Below are 14,001 nucleotides of genomic sequence, written 5' to 3'. Positions count from 1 at the left end.
GGGCAGTCAGAGCCGCGGAGAGCGGACAGAGAGGGAATTAGTTCCACCGCGCTCTGCTCTCAATGCTTCCTCAGACGGTTTCATCCGGAGCCAGGCGAGCCCCAACATCTGCACCACCTTTATTCTTCAGGTCCACTGAAGCGTTCACAATGGAAACGAGTCTGCTTTATAGTTGAATGGCTGCACCAGATTTACTTTGAATGGACGCTCATAAATGTGTAAGATCAATTAACAAAAGGAATAAACTAAGACCATTGTCCTTTTTCTTTTTTATTATACATAATAAATCCACACCCCTAAAATACACACCTGGAGTAAAGCAGGAGGTATGGTGCAGTGGTGGAAGAGGCACACCTATCCACCTAACATGCTTTAGCTATAAGATCTGAGAGAACAGCTTTGCAGTATACAATGAATCAAAGTCTTACACTGACTATCTTGCTCTCAAAGTGTAAACTTTGAACCAGATATTTTAAGCAGAATAAAAAATGTTTTTCAGTCCATTTGACCTAATTTGCTTTCTTGTCATGAATAGTGTTAAGATTACCCACAATGCAACTCAACATTTAAGATTTTTATTGTCTTAAACTGAGATAATCAAAGAGTTAAGCTTCTGAATCAAAACCCCATAGTGTGATAATTTGCCATATTTTGTATAGCTGACTCAGCTGTTACTAGGCTCAATGCAACTTTTATGACTGCTCAAGACATCAAACAAAATTAGCGTAACAACAGCTTTCTGAGGGTTATATCTAGGGATGGGTATCATTCACATTTGAAACTATAAGGTACCAATGCTAGGTACCTGGCAATTGGTACCGGTACTCAATGGTACCAATTTTCGGTACTTTTTTGTATTTATGTGGTAAAAAATATCAATTATTTTTCGTAATGAAATAAAAAAAAAATGGAATTTAACATATTTATTCTTCAATATATAACCTTGTAATGCTGTGTTTTTGTCCAGTATGACAAATTGTCTACTCTTCCACTCCCCCACAGTCACAAGGATGCATTTAGGTACCTAAACATGGAACTTTTTGACTTTATGTGAATCAATACCCGGTACTTTTGACAGAATTTGGTCGGAACTTATAAAAGTACCTAAATCAGTTCCCATCCCTAGTTATATCAAAGATGGAAATGGACATATTTTCCACTGTAAACATACAGTCACTCTCTTTTGTGTCTCTATGGTTCTATACCAGTTTGTTTATACAATAATACACATGTATGACTTTTTATGATCATTTTCTTGCCGCTTATCTGCCTTATAATAGTAGTAGTCACATTTGTATTTACATATGCTTTGTTTTTGTATACATGTTTTCACATTTACAGGTAAAAAGAACAAAATCTAAAAATGTAAACATGTTTGCAAAATGTAGTTCCAGTGAAATTTGTAGAATAAACATATCTGGGAGAGAGAAAAAAACAGTGGAAATGGACAAATTTAGAATGTTTGTTGATTAGGTGGTAAAATGTAATCGCCCACCCTGCTCTGTACCACACCAACTTGTCCTTAATAGAATTATCAATAAATATATTATTGTTTTCAAATGCCAGTAACCTGTAGGGTCTATGAAGTAGCACAGCTAACTAACTGAGTGTGAGTGGCTCCAATGAACGCCTGCTGCTACATCGCTCTAATGTTGATAACACATCAACAAACTGTTGACAGCTGGAACCTCGTAGCACGGTGCGGTTTGGCACTGGTTTGCTCTACAAAATCAAATAAAGTTTAATGAAGGTTGTGTTTGTTTGAACTGGCACATACCCACTCCACCAGCTTTGGCATGAAATGTTCAACATGCAACAAAGAGTAAAGGTTGGTGGTGTTGGCTTTGCTAACGTTAGCCACACTCTGCAAACTAATACAACATTGTTTACCCTGAAACATCATGCTCCTGTGCTGGGCGGCGTTGACTTAATTGTGCTTAGTAATGATGATTATACCCTGAGTGTTTGTAACCTATGATCAGTTAATTAGTTGGCATTTTAATTTCCATTTACATGTCAGGGAGATCAGTTGATTCTGAAAAGTCCCTGGTCAAACGCAGAACTTACTGCTAACATCAGTTTCCATTGCTGACATCTTTACTATGCAGTAAGAGAAAGTGAGCCAGCAGCCCTCATAAACACGGGGTCATATACAGTGTCTGCTCTGTGGTTACATAGGACGTAAATGTCTTCATCAAAAAGTCTCACCAAAAAAGAGTCTTCTTTTTGTCAGTGTAATAGGAAGTGATGGACTGTGAGACCGACTCAAATCCTTTTTGTGTTTAGTCTGCATTATGCAAGTTCAGGACCAGTGGGAAGAAAGCAGGGCCCCTAGCTGCCAGAGGAAGAATGCCATGGTGAGTAGTTGAAGTCTCAATGAGCCAAGAAAAGACATGGAAAATATGTGTGTAATGAGGGAGAGACAGCGAGGGAGGGGGGAGGGGAGGGGTTGATGATGCACATCTGGCTGAAGAGGGAATGAGGAGTTCAGGATGTCATCTTGATGTGAAACTGATCTTTGTGTAATCACCTCTGCCACTCACTTTGACTTACAACAGACTGTTTCTACTGATTTCAGCGAGCTGCTCATACAGTTACACCTGCTCCTGGACCTGTGGAGGAGAGGGGAGGGGGGAGGTTAAGCTTGGGTGGCCTGTACCCAGCGTGTAAAGGATCATAATGAATGCTCGTCCATGTGGGTGGTGATCACACACATGTGCTTGTATACAACTGACAACCATTTAAGCTGACTAAACATTATTAATTAATCATTTCCTCTCCTGTTGTTCCTCAGTTTGGTCCATTTTATGAATAAAACGCACCTACATTTTGGAAAACTGACCCCATCATCAATTTGAAAAAAAAAAAAAAAAAAGCTGTAAACATACAGAAATGCCCACTAGATCATTACTCTTTAATATGGCATCATCAAATTACATTTTATACTGACTAAACTTTGAGAGGAGTCATGCAGACTGTAGAAATCACTGTCCTTTGGCATTACCCAGGTCTGTCTAAAGTTTAAAGAGGGGGTATTGTGCTTTTTTTTTCTCACTTTATTCTGCCCTTCTGATATGACACCCCTGTTGCAGCTTTACATGATTTATAGCTTTTTAAAAAACATCCCTGTTTTTCTCACTCTAGTGTTTTAGAAAACACTCATTTGTTTTTCCTGCTTTATCTTTAAGGCTCAGATTTCCACAACCCCTCTTTGCTCTGATTGGCCAACCCTCTAGGAGCCATATGGAGGTGGAGTAATGGGCAGACCTTGGTGTTTGAGACCCATTGCTCTTAACATGTCATGAACCATCATTTCTGCAAACCTTGTGAAGATCTCGTAAAATGTCATGCTATTTTTAGAAGGGGCCATTTTGATCAGTATCCAGACAGTTTAGGGATTTCTATTATGGAAAAATGTTTAACCACTTGATGCCTGTTGTTGCAAATTTGTGACATACCCTGTCAGGTCTGCAGCTGAAATTACCTTTGTATCTCATTATTACCTATTGATTCATAATCTACACATACCAAAGATAGCATCAGTCAGGGGATGAACTTCCCATGTCTATAGATATCATATAACTTTTTTTTAACTACTGTGTGTACTATACTCAAATTTACAATCTCCACTTAATTTAACAACTGTAAAAATGCAAAAACACATAAACCCATCTATTTTTATAATGGTTGATTAATTCAAGCAGTAAGGGGTTTAAAATCTGCACAGGTTTAGTATGGACATCCAGCATTGTTACTTCATATCATATGAGAAAGCCCCTCTTTAAGGTGGGTTTACCATCTCCGAGGTTGCCTGGGTTACATCTCAGTATTGTAACTTTTATGTCTTCTTGCACCGTGGCAGAAGCAGAAGTTGCATGAATTCATCACAGCTTACACTGACTGATATGATAAGACCAAGCCACTTTAAAGGTAGCCAACCTGTGTCTCAGAGATACCAGGCTACTGAGGCACAAAACATTTGTACTTGAATCCTATATTGAATCATATTTTGAAGTTTTAGTGTGAAGCAACTTTTATTAGCTGAGCACATTTCTCTTGAGGTCAACACTCAAGGGCTCCAGCACTGTAGAGGTGTTTCCTGGAAGTGCATCACTGCTGTATTTGACAATGTATGTGCACTTTGGTGATGTGGCCGACCCGTGGTTTCACACCAACAAAACAGCATGCTGCGGCAGCAATGTGCCACCCACAGAACAAAAGGCGGCAGCTAGCTCGTAAACATAGCTGGATTTAACCATACAGCTGAGCTCGGCAATTACCAAGGCAACTATTTGGCAAGTTTAGCTAAATGAAAGCCAAATTTTCATTAACAAAACTGCCAGGGTAACATAAAAGAGTGAGTGCTGGGAGGCTGGGCTGAGCTCTGTGTGCATGATGATGAGGGTTTTATCAATCACACACCACCTGCCTTCCACCTCAATGCTCAGAGCAAATTGGAGCCTGGCCTACTGACACCGATTCAACCAGCTGTGGACATTTTTAGCAAGGCAAGCTTTATCCAGGCTCTTGTTTTTGTCGCTGATGAAATTTCACCAGTTTCTCTCAGAGGCCTCTTGTCACAGGCCCTTACAGATGTAGACACAGAAACAAAACAAATGTCCCTCTTTGCAGTTACGGCAGAGGTCAAAGGTCACAAAAGAAGGGAGAGAGTGCTGCCTGTGCTCTGAGCCCCGTGGCTTCCAAATAGAAAAGCACTGAGTGATATTTTCTAGCCGGGGTCGGGCTGTGTGCTGGGGATAGAGGGGCTTTTGTGCTGGGTGTCACACCCTCATGGGAAGTGCTCCCTTCGCGCTCTGCTGTAGCCGACAGATGCTTATTGGTGGGAGCTAAGTTTCAGGAATTTCATTAGTTGTGTTTGGGTGTAGTGGATTAGACCTTGCCCAACTTCACAGCAGTAAACCAGCGATGACTGCGGCGCTTAAAGGAGTACACAAAGGTTTGGGATGACCGGCATCTGGGTTAACTTTCATCCTTTCCAGAGCTGACCAAAACACCTCAGAATGCTGTAGATCTCCCTGGATCCATGGGATTGTGCTCTTTCTGTGTTGGAGCTGTGTCTCAGAGACCTCAGTGCCCCTTCAGCTGCATACAGCAGTGTACATTAAAGGCTGGCTCCTCCTCCTCCGCACAGACCGCACTAATAAACCAACTCAGAGGGCTGCAGTGACCCACGGTTCACTTCCACAGGCTTTATTTTGACAACTGAATGGTCTCTTAGCTCTGCTTCACACTAAACAGAACACCATTGATATGATAGGACTCTCTGCTGCTCCCGCTCCTATACACAAACATTAATACAGTATATATAGAAAATATATATACACATTAATGGGACAGTTGGTCACGGGTCTTGCTTGGATCCACATACACTTTGTGACTGTTTTTAATAGTAAATATTTGATGAAACGGTTAGCATGCAAGCATCTGGAGACGTGACTGCGTGTGATGAAAGGCTGACTGAAGTCACACGAGGTTCTTTGATTCACATGAGCGAATGAACAGGCCACCACAGTCCTGCTGCAAAGCCTGACCTGTGAACTCAACTTGTCAGGAAAACAAAAACAGATTTACTTTTCATGCTGCCGATGCAAATGAAATTAAAATGAAGTTTTATTCCTCCCCTCAGGGTTTGAATTAATTTGCTCTCTGAAGTCAAAAGGTTCAAGTATCAGTGGGTCATTTCATGAAGTGAGGCTGGGAGAGAGCGTGAGACTGAAGGACTGGGTGGTTTTGGTGTCGTGTGGATGTATGACAGGACTGTCCTGGTGAAAAGTGAGAACAAGTCAGAAGATCTACACTCCATTGAAAACTTTTTGGTTGTAATTTTGGGCAGAAAGTTAAGAGTCAATACATGTTACCTTTCAAGGATGGCTCAATGTTAAACCTGTTTGTTCAAGTATTTGTGGGTGAGACTTGGTCAAGTCTCAGTCTCAGGTCAAGAGTCTAAGTCAAGGTTCAAGTCTTTAAAAAGTAAGTCTTTTGAGTTTTTGTCAACTGCTGCTATCCGGGTTGACTAAGAATGATGCACAGCTTTATCTTCAAAAATCATTCAAAGCATTAACTATATTATTATCACTCCTGTCTGTTAGCATACAGTATCAGAACTGATTAGTTGTTTGTTAAATGATCCTCTCTGGGTGAGTTTTCAGGTGCCTGTTAAAATTGGATGTGGTGGATCCAGCATCTTCGACATGGATCCTGCAGACTTTGTCAGTCAGCTCTCCTTCAATTGGTGCCTTCCTGTTTGAAGTTTTTGTAAACAGATGTAATGAAAAATGGTACAGCTGCAGGTCTGCTGCAGGTCAGCATTGTCATATTATAATCTACAAGTGGTACCACGTGGTGTCATGGGGCATGCACCTGATACAGGAAGTGGTAAATGTGAAAAAAAAAAGGGAAAGGAAGGAATCACATTAAGTTTGTCAGTTTCCTCAATCTTAATACGCCAAAAAGGAAAACATAATGATTTTTCAAGAGTCCCAAAACACAAGTCCAAGTCAAGTCTAAAGTCTTTGTGTGCACAACTTAAGTGCGACTCGAGTCGCAAACTCAAGTCCCCATCTTTGGATATTTCAGATTAACCCAGTAGAGATGCTGTTTTTTGAGGAAGTAGCTGGTGCTGATTGATAGTTTGGTTTGGAATGCTGCCTTGGTATGGTAATATGTCAGATAAAGACTCTAATGAAGACCAGGAAAACATGCTTTATGCACTGCATGTCCTACCTCGGTAACACCATGAAGAACTGATAGGAAATCTTGATGGAACAGGCTAAGAGGCTAATAAGAGGTAAACATGAATCAAGCTTAACATATTACCCCCACAAGACCTCCACCAGACCTCTGAAGGTGTGCTTTGGTCTCTTATATCACAACGCTGGCATTAGATCCCTTCAGTCCTAAAGGATGCTGAGCGAAGCCTCCATGGGTTGGACTGGGTTGGTCAGCACATCCCAAAGACCAGGCAAGTCCAAAGTCAATCAAACCTGGGGGCAAAGTCTGGCTCAAGGTCCATTTTAAATTTCCATTTTACAATGCAATAAATATGGCACTGAAATGAATCATGTTCTAGGTATATCCAGTAACATCTCACAAAACTACATTTGGACTGTGCATAGGCTACTGAAGTCTGCTTAAAATGTTGTTTTCAAATCACAATAGTCCAAATATTACAAAAAAAAAAAAAAAAAAAGATTATCGCCCTCTAATGGAGAACATTGTCTCTGAGAAGAAGCAGGTTGCTGATGTTTATGCAGCATGTAATACTGCAGCAACCTGACTACTTATCCACTGGGTATCAAGACACAACTGATAAGTGGGGAGATAGGTGGTGGTTTGGGACCTTTCCATTAGTATTTTTGCTCAGTTTGAACTCCAGTAGCTTTTTTGTAGGATCACAACTCATGAGCCAGCCTTTACTCACAGTGGGCAACAAGTGGCAGTCTCAGCTGTCCATGACCCAGTGGCAATGTACCATTTTTGTTGTTACTGACCTTTTGCAGACCAGGAATACTCGACAAGAGTTGGAGATGCTCTAACTCTTTCACAGTTCAGCTCTTGTCACATCTTTACTTTTGTCCATTCCCCCTGCTTCCACACAAACCTTCCCTTGCAGCCTAACATTACCCACCCTCTGACAGGTGTCATCATCAAAACATGATCAACACGAACCCCTTGACTTCATGCATAATGCAACGGCTGATGTTAACTCAACTTTCTTTTGCAGCAACAAATCCAAACTGGAAAATTGGCTTCAAACGGATGTTTGATGGATTTTCTGAACACCAAAGTTGACTTCAGCCCCCAACACACCACAACCACATCACTCCTCTCCTTAATGTTTACAAAAGAGGCTCTGTGAGGGCAGAAATGAATCCATCTAACAGTTATAAGTTATTTAGACGGATCATCTGGGGATTATGGAAATAAAGCTTCAATCCATTGAACGACAGTTGAGTAACTTAAGCCTAAACCAAAGTCATAAGCAATCTGACCACCCAGCATGCTGACACTGCAATCCTGAAAGCCACAAAGCGAGTGTGGCTAAGTTGCTATGTGTAAACAGTGCTTGTCTCATCTAATAATCAAGCAACAACATTTAGTCAGTACCAGTGAGCTAAACTGGATGGGAATAGGTCCATTTTTGAGCTCATATTTGTGAAAACAGAACCTCCTGGGCTGAGGTATTATGCAGCCTTTTGATATGCAGATTAGCATATTAGACAGAGTATGTAATTGAAACAGATCAGCGTGTAGCCTCTTTCTGTGTGTGGTCTTATGTTACGGCTAAATCCTTTTTAGCAATAAAAGCACAAAAATATCTCATGCCACATCACCCAGCTGCATGAACCCAAAACACCCACCACTGGTATCGCCAATCCTCCTTTTTAGAAAAGTCTGCAGGAAACAAACTTCATGACTGAGATTGGTGTTTGGACACTTCAGGCTAGCAGCCATGATTGATGATCTTGTAATATGCTCTGGTGCAGAAACGGTTAATTTAGAAGCTTGACCGTGTCTGAGGTGAATGACATTTAGGAGTTAAGCCTTTGAAAAGGTGAACTAAAAATAGGAGACCTCGGTGCTCTTTCACTGACACCAGAGTTATTAACAGCGTTTAACTGTTTCTGCTCAGGGAACAGGAAGAGAGAGCGACTCACTGGCCTCAAAACACCATCCCAGCTTGAGAAATCTGGACTCAAGAAACAGGAAGCAAAACAAACATCACCAAGCCCAGCTCTTATCATGATAACACTGTGCACGCAGCATGCAGGGCAAGAGTTGAGACAAAAGTTTGCACAAGATGTTGGCAGACATGGAATCAGTGCCACCACTGTGCAAGAAGTTTTACACTGCACAACAAACACATGTTTTACAAATTACACAGAAGAAACACGATCAGTCGATTCTAGCAACAGGGAACAAAGTGGAACCAAGTGAGGCCTGTTATTGAGCTGAGATCTGCAGTGTGTCCACACTGAGAGGAAACTGTTTAGACATGCAGAGACAAACACCCTGATATGTGACATTTATCCCTGACAGAGCTCTTGTTTATAGAGATGGTTTGGACAGAGGAGGTGTTTTCATTTCTGAACGTGCTGCCAGGAGTCGAGGCGTGTGGGAGAAGAAGGATGCACAGAGAAAAGGTATTTGTTTGATGCAGTTATTATGTAGAGTTTTGCAGAGGTGATCACAAAACTACAACAGCAGAAAACCAAAAGAAAATACACATGCACAGGTACATTTCTTTCCCTGAGGCATTTCACAAACTACACTTAAGAAATTTATGATGTGAAAATCTTAATGTCATAGTAGGAAAGAGGACACCCACCGGCGTGCTCTTGACTTCGACACGACTTCATGCAGTAAGAATGAATCAAGTGAAGCCAAAAGCCTCGTAGTGTTTGTGTGCTGAAAGATTCAGAGGCTCACATCTTACAGGAGGTCAGAAAGGTTATATAAACACACTGTGTGCCTAGTTAACACACTAATCCCTATCCTCTCCCCGGCAGAAGAAAGGACGTTTTGTTGAAGGCCACTGATGACGCCTCTCTGGCTCTTTCTGCCAAATGCCATTTAGCAGTTTGACTGGAGAAGCTCTGCTGTCTCTGTGGCCCAGTCTTTGCTCTCTGATGTTCAATGTCTTGTTCAGTTGTGTTTGGCAAACCTTGACCTGCCCTTTCCACAGCTGTTTTTCCCTCTGCAGTCAGACTGAGTTCAGCGGCACACCTTGCTTTGTGGGCACAGTCATTATTAAAAGGGCCAAAACACACCCACACAGTCATGCCTGCAAGTAGGAACAAAAACAGAAGCAGACTGTGATCTGCATTTGTTAAATTATTGTTCAAACAGCACTGGGGAGAAAGAAATTTAAAATTCCCCTTCATTTCATTACTTACCTTCAATTTGAGACAGAATTAAATTAAATATGTCTGGATTTTTCCTACAGCCTATTAATATCCATACAAAAATACTTTTCTCACAAGAGTTAAATTTACATTTTGTGGGAGGTTGGAGAAAATTGCAAAGTTACATTGTGAAACATTCATAATGACCACTGTTTGGTAAAACATAGTTCAAGTTTCATAATCAGAAAAGGAAAATCTCATTGAGCCCCTTTCAGTCAAGTCATTTTCTGCCCTTTCAGTGCTGTGATTTTTGTATATTACTGATATGAGGTAAATTTGGCTGACCTCTCTGTTATTATTTATTCATTTTTTTATTGTCAATTATTTATTGTTAATTATGTTAAATTACCTTTTAATTATCTTTCAAATAATTTTTAATTTGTTTTCTTTTTATTTTACATGTTGTATTATTTTGTCTCATTTTAGCTACAATGTATTTTATTGTATTGCATTTATTTACTTATTTATTTAATTTAATTTAATTTATTTATTTATTTATTTGTATGCAGAACTTTGGTCAACAGGATTTGTTTTTTTGTAGTGCTTAAAAAATAAAGTTGGATTGGATTGGATTATATATCACAACCACCACTTTGTCATGAATGGTGAAATAGTAAATAAACAGGACTCATATTTCGCTTTATCTTCTTTGTCCCCACTCAAAGTGTTTTAAACTAAACATCACCCATTGTATCTATTCACTCTTCAATCATATATGGCTGAGGCTGCAATGCTCAGTTCCCATCACTATCAACTAATCCCATCTTATACGCAGCAACACACCACTGACTGTGGGTCTGGGACCAATTTGAGGTTCAGGCTTTCCCAAGGACACTTTTGACAGCAGGAGACGACACGAGACTCTACCGCCTAACCACAGCCGCACAGAAAAGGTGGTTTAGGCACCCTCAGGACTTTGTTTTTCAGTCAATGACGTTTGGGAAATGGAAAGCATTCAGATGTATGCACTTAAAAGAAAAGTGGCACAGTGCACTTATACTGGGCCTGTCTGAAGGATGCAATAAAAGTCGAATTACAAATTGGGCCCAACAATTGAAGAATCACACAGACTGAAAGAGCAGCACAAACATGGTCAAAGCACAACTTTTCTTCCTGGTAAGAGCAATTTTTAATTAGAAGCCCTTGCAGTCATGAATTCCATTGCATTATGATAAAATATTATGATAATATAAAATATTGTCAGTCTGATGTCTACCACTAGGAACATGGATTACTCTCCTCATGAGACGTAACTTTTATCACCAGCAAGACTAACATCAGACTTTTTAAGATCTGAATCTTGTTAAGTAATTTTGGTTTAACTCATGAAGAAGTTTTCTCTGAACTTCCCAGACCTTGGTATTTATCTTACAGATGTTGTACCATGATATTACTGGCATTGGTGACAGCCAACCTAAAGAAGAGGTAACACTACCTGAGCCGTGGTATCGTTTTGGTTGCACAATGGTGTTTTATAAACGCACCATTGCTACAGTAGACTTAAACTTGTAGATAGTTTAAACAATAAATTAAAGGGGGGTTTCAGACTGAAAAACTAGCATAAAAGCAGGACTTGATACAGTCCCATAGTGTGCTAAACCCAAAGGCTCAGCAGTAGTTTCCTCAGGATATGTTTAAAGCTTCCGTGACTCAACCTGACCCATTATGATCAAGCTCCTTCTTGCAGTACACTCATGTCAGCTCAGCTTTCTCTAATAATGCAAGACAGAAAAAGCTGCAGCTTAACCCTCTCTCTTTTTCCACCTTCCCAAATATCTGTGGGCTCAAACAGTGGGTCATTATGAGGAGTGATCAGTGAAAGGGCCCATTGACTTTTGGGGCTGGGGGAAGGTCATGTATGGACTTGTAGGACAGAGATTGCAAAAGTGTGAGGGCAGGCATGTATGTATGTATGGCAGGAGTGGTGGAAGAACAGCATTCTTCAGGGAATCGTCCAAAACATCCACCCATTTCCTCTGCTGGTGCTGAAGGTGCTCAGCAGGCGAAACGCCTCTGAGTGCTTTAGTGTGGGTTCTGTTCAGGGTTCAAAAAAACAAGTTATGGCTTCATAAAATTACCTAAAGGAAGGAAATGTGGTTCTTGTTCAGATTTTTCTCTGCCAGGGATCAAACTTGAGTCTGTGTGCTGCCAGGTCTTAACTTGGACAGGCTTTGAAAACCTTGGGGAGATGTGGAATGGCTCACAGTGGGAATAGTTTCCTCAAAGTTTGTAAATATTCTTGAGGAAAAACTCCCCACAGGTTGTTGAAGGCTCAGTTTATTGTTTAGTGTTGGTGAGAATACAAAAGACTGAGAGGTCTGAGAGGCCAAGGCAGGTAAGCATGCCACTCTGCACGTGTTTCACCTCATACTATCAAATTACCCTGACCTTTGACCTTTGTATCTTTTCACCCAGAGGGAAAGACGGATTGTGATGTGCCGTCACTAACAGCGGGCAGCACACACACACTCTGACACACCGACATGCACATATCAAACTTTTCCCCTTTCCACCAGATTCATTCACCCATTCATCACCACCACCTAGGGGTTTTTAATGGTGCACACTTGAAAGGACTTTATGGTTGATTTAACATATATTTATACTATTTTGGTCACATTCCAGATTCAGCATTTGGAACAGGACCTTGTTAAAATCTGGCTGAGTGCATGTGTTGAGCGCCATACACACCAATGTATGGCATCAAAAAGTGGTCATGTGGTGGAAAAGAAGATCATTTTTTGTTTTTGTTAAATTAAATGAGCGACCATGTGGGTTTTGGGATAAATAAAATACCTGTTGAAATTATTTAAATATTACTGTGAATTGATTTTAGCGTAATTGTTTTAAAATGCCTTAAATACAAAAATTAAAATGCTTTCATGAAATTATGCAATTCCCAGTATCCAGTGGGAGGAGCTAAATGCTTTACATGGAGCCAATTTGGGCTTCATTGGCAGTAGTGACCAAGTTACTTGGAAGGCAAGATCTGTTTACATCAGTGCAAATATAAGTTCCTTTCTTTTTCACTCAGCAAACATTTTTGTTTTGCACACTGCAACCAATAAATGTCATCACTTGTTTTTTCCACTTGCCCTGTGATTTCCTACTTTTATTTATTGATTCATTTATCAATTTATTTAATCATCATTATTAGTATAATAATAATAATAATAATAATAATAATAATAATAATAATAATTATTATTATTATTATTATTATTATTATCATCATTATTATTATTATTATTATTCAAGAGTGTGTGCAATAGTAATAATAATAATAATAATAATAATAATTATTACTATTATTATTATCATTATTATTATTATTATTATTATTATTGTTGTTGTTGTTGTTGTTGTTGTTGTTGTTGTTGTTGTTGTTGTTGTTGTTGTTATTACAGACATCGTTTTTAATGAAACATCTCTTCATAGCTTAAACCATTTCATACTTTTGATATTGTATTTGCTTAATATTTAGCAGACTTGTTCCACAGTTTTAAACCAAATCACAGCTCATACATAAATACAGATGCCAGATATTTGTAATCTTTGTAGTTTGCTCCCCATGACTTGACCTGCAAGTTCATAGTCAGACCAAAAAAACCCCACTGAAGTATAACCTGTAATAATCCCTGACCCATCTGGTGCTGTAAAAATGCTGATGTTACACAAGTAGAAACATGTAAATGGAGAGGAAAAAACATCAATGCTCTAAACTTTTTCCCAATGTTATTCTCATCTGAATTAACATTCTTATGAACCAGCCACCCTATAGTTTATACAGGAAAATACTGATACAATTTAATCTGAAGGTATAGTTTCCTCCATCATGGTGCCTGGCTGTAATTACATTTAATGACCAGGTTTGTGAATCCTTTACCATCAGCTTGTCTGCAGGAAGTACAGCCAGGTGTTACTGTCAGTATGAAGAGGAGTGAATGGAGGTGTGAGAGAAAACCATATGTTTGTGGCTGATTTGATTCTCAGTAATTGTGTTTATCTTTGTCTGCTGTCTCTTCTTCTTCCTGACCAGAAAAGCCCCAGAGGCATAAACAAGAATCAAAACACA

This window comes from Halichoeres trimaculatus, unplaced genomic scaffold, assembly GCF_033239565.1.
Source record: "Halichoeres trimaculatus isolate MK-OKI-2021-1 unplaced genomic scaffold, fHalTri1.1 fHalTri1_scaffold_12, whole genome shotgun sequence".
Taxonomy (NCBI): Eukaryota; Metazoa; Chordata; class Actinopteri; order Labriformes; family Labridae; genus Halichoeres; species Halichoeres trimaculatus.
Note: the sequence above shows the minus strand (reverse complement) of the source record.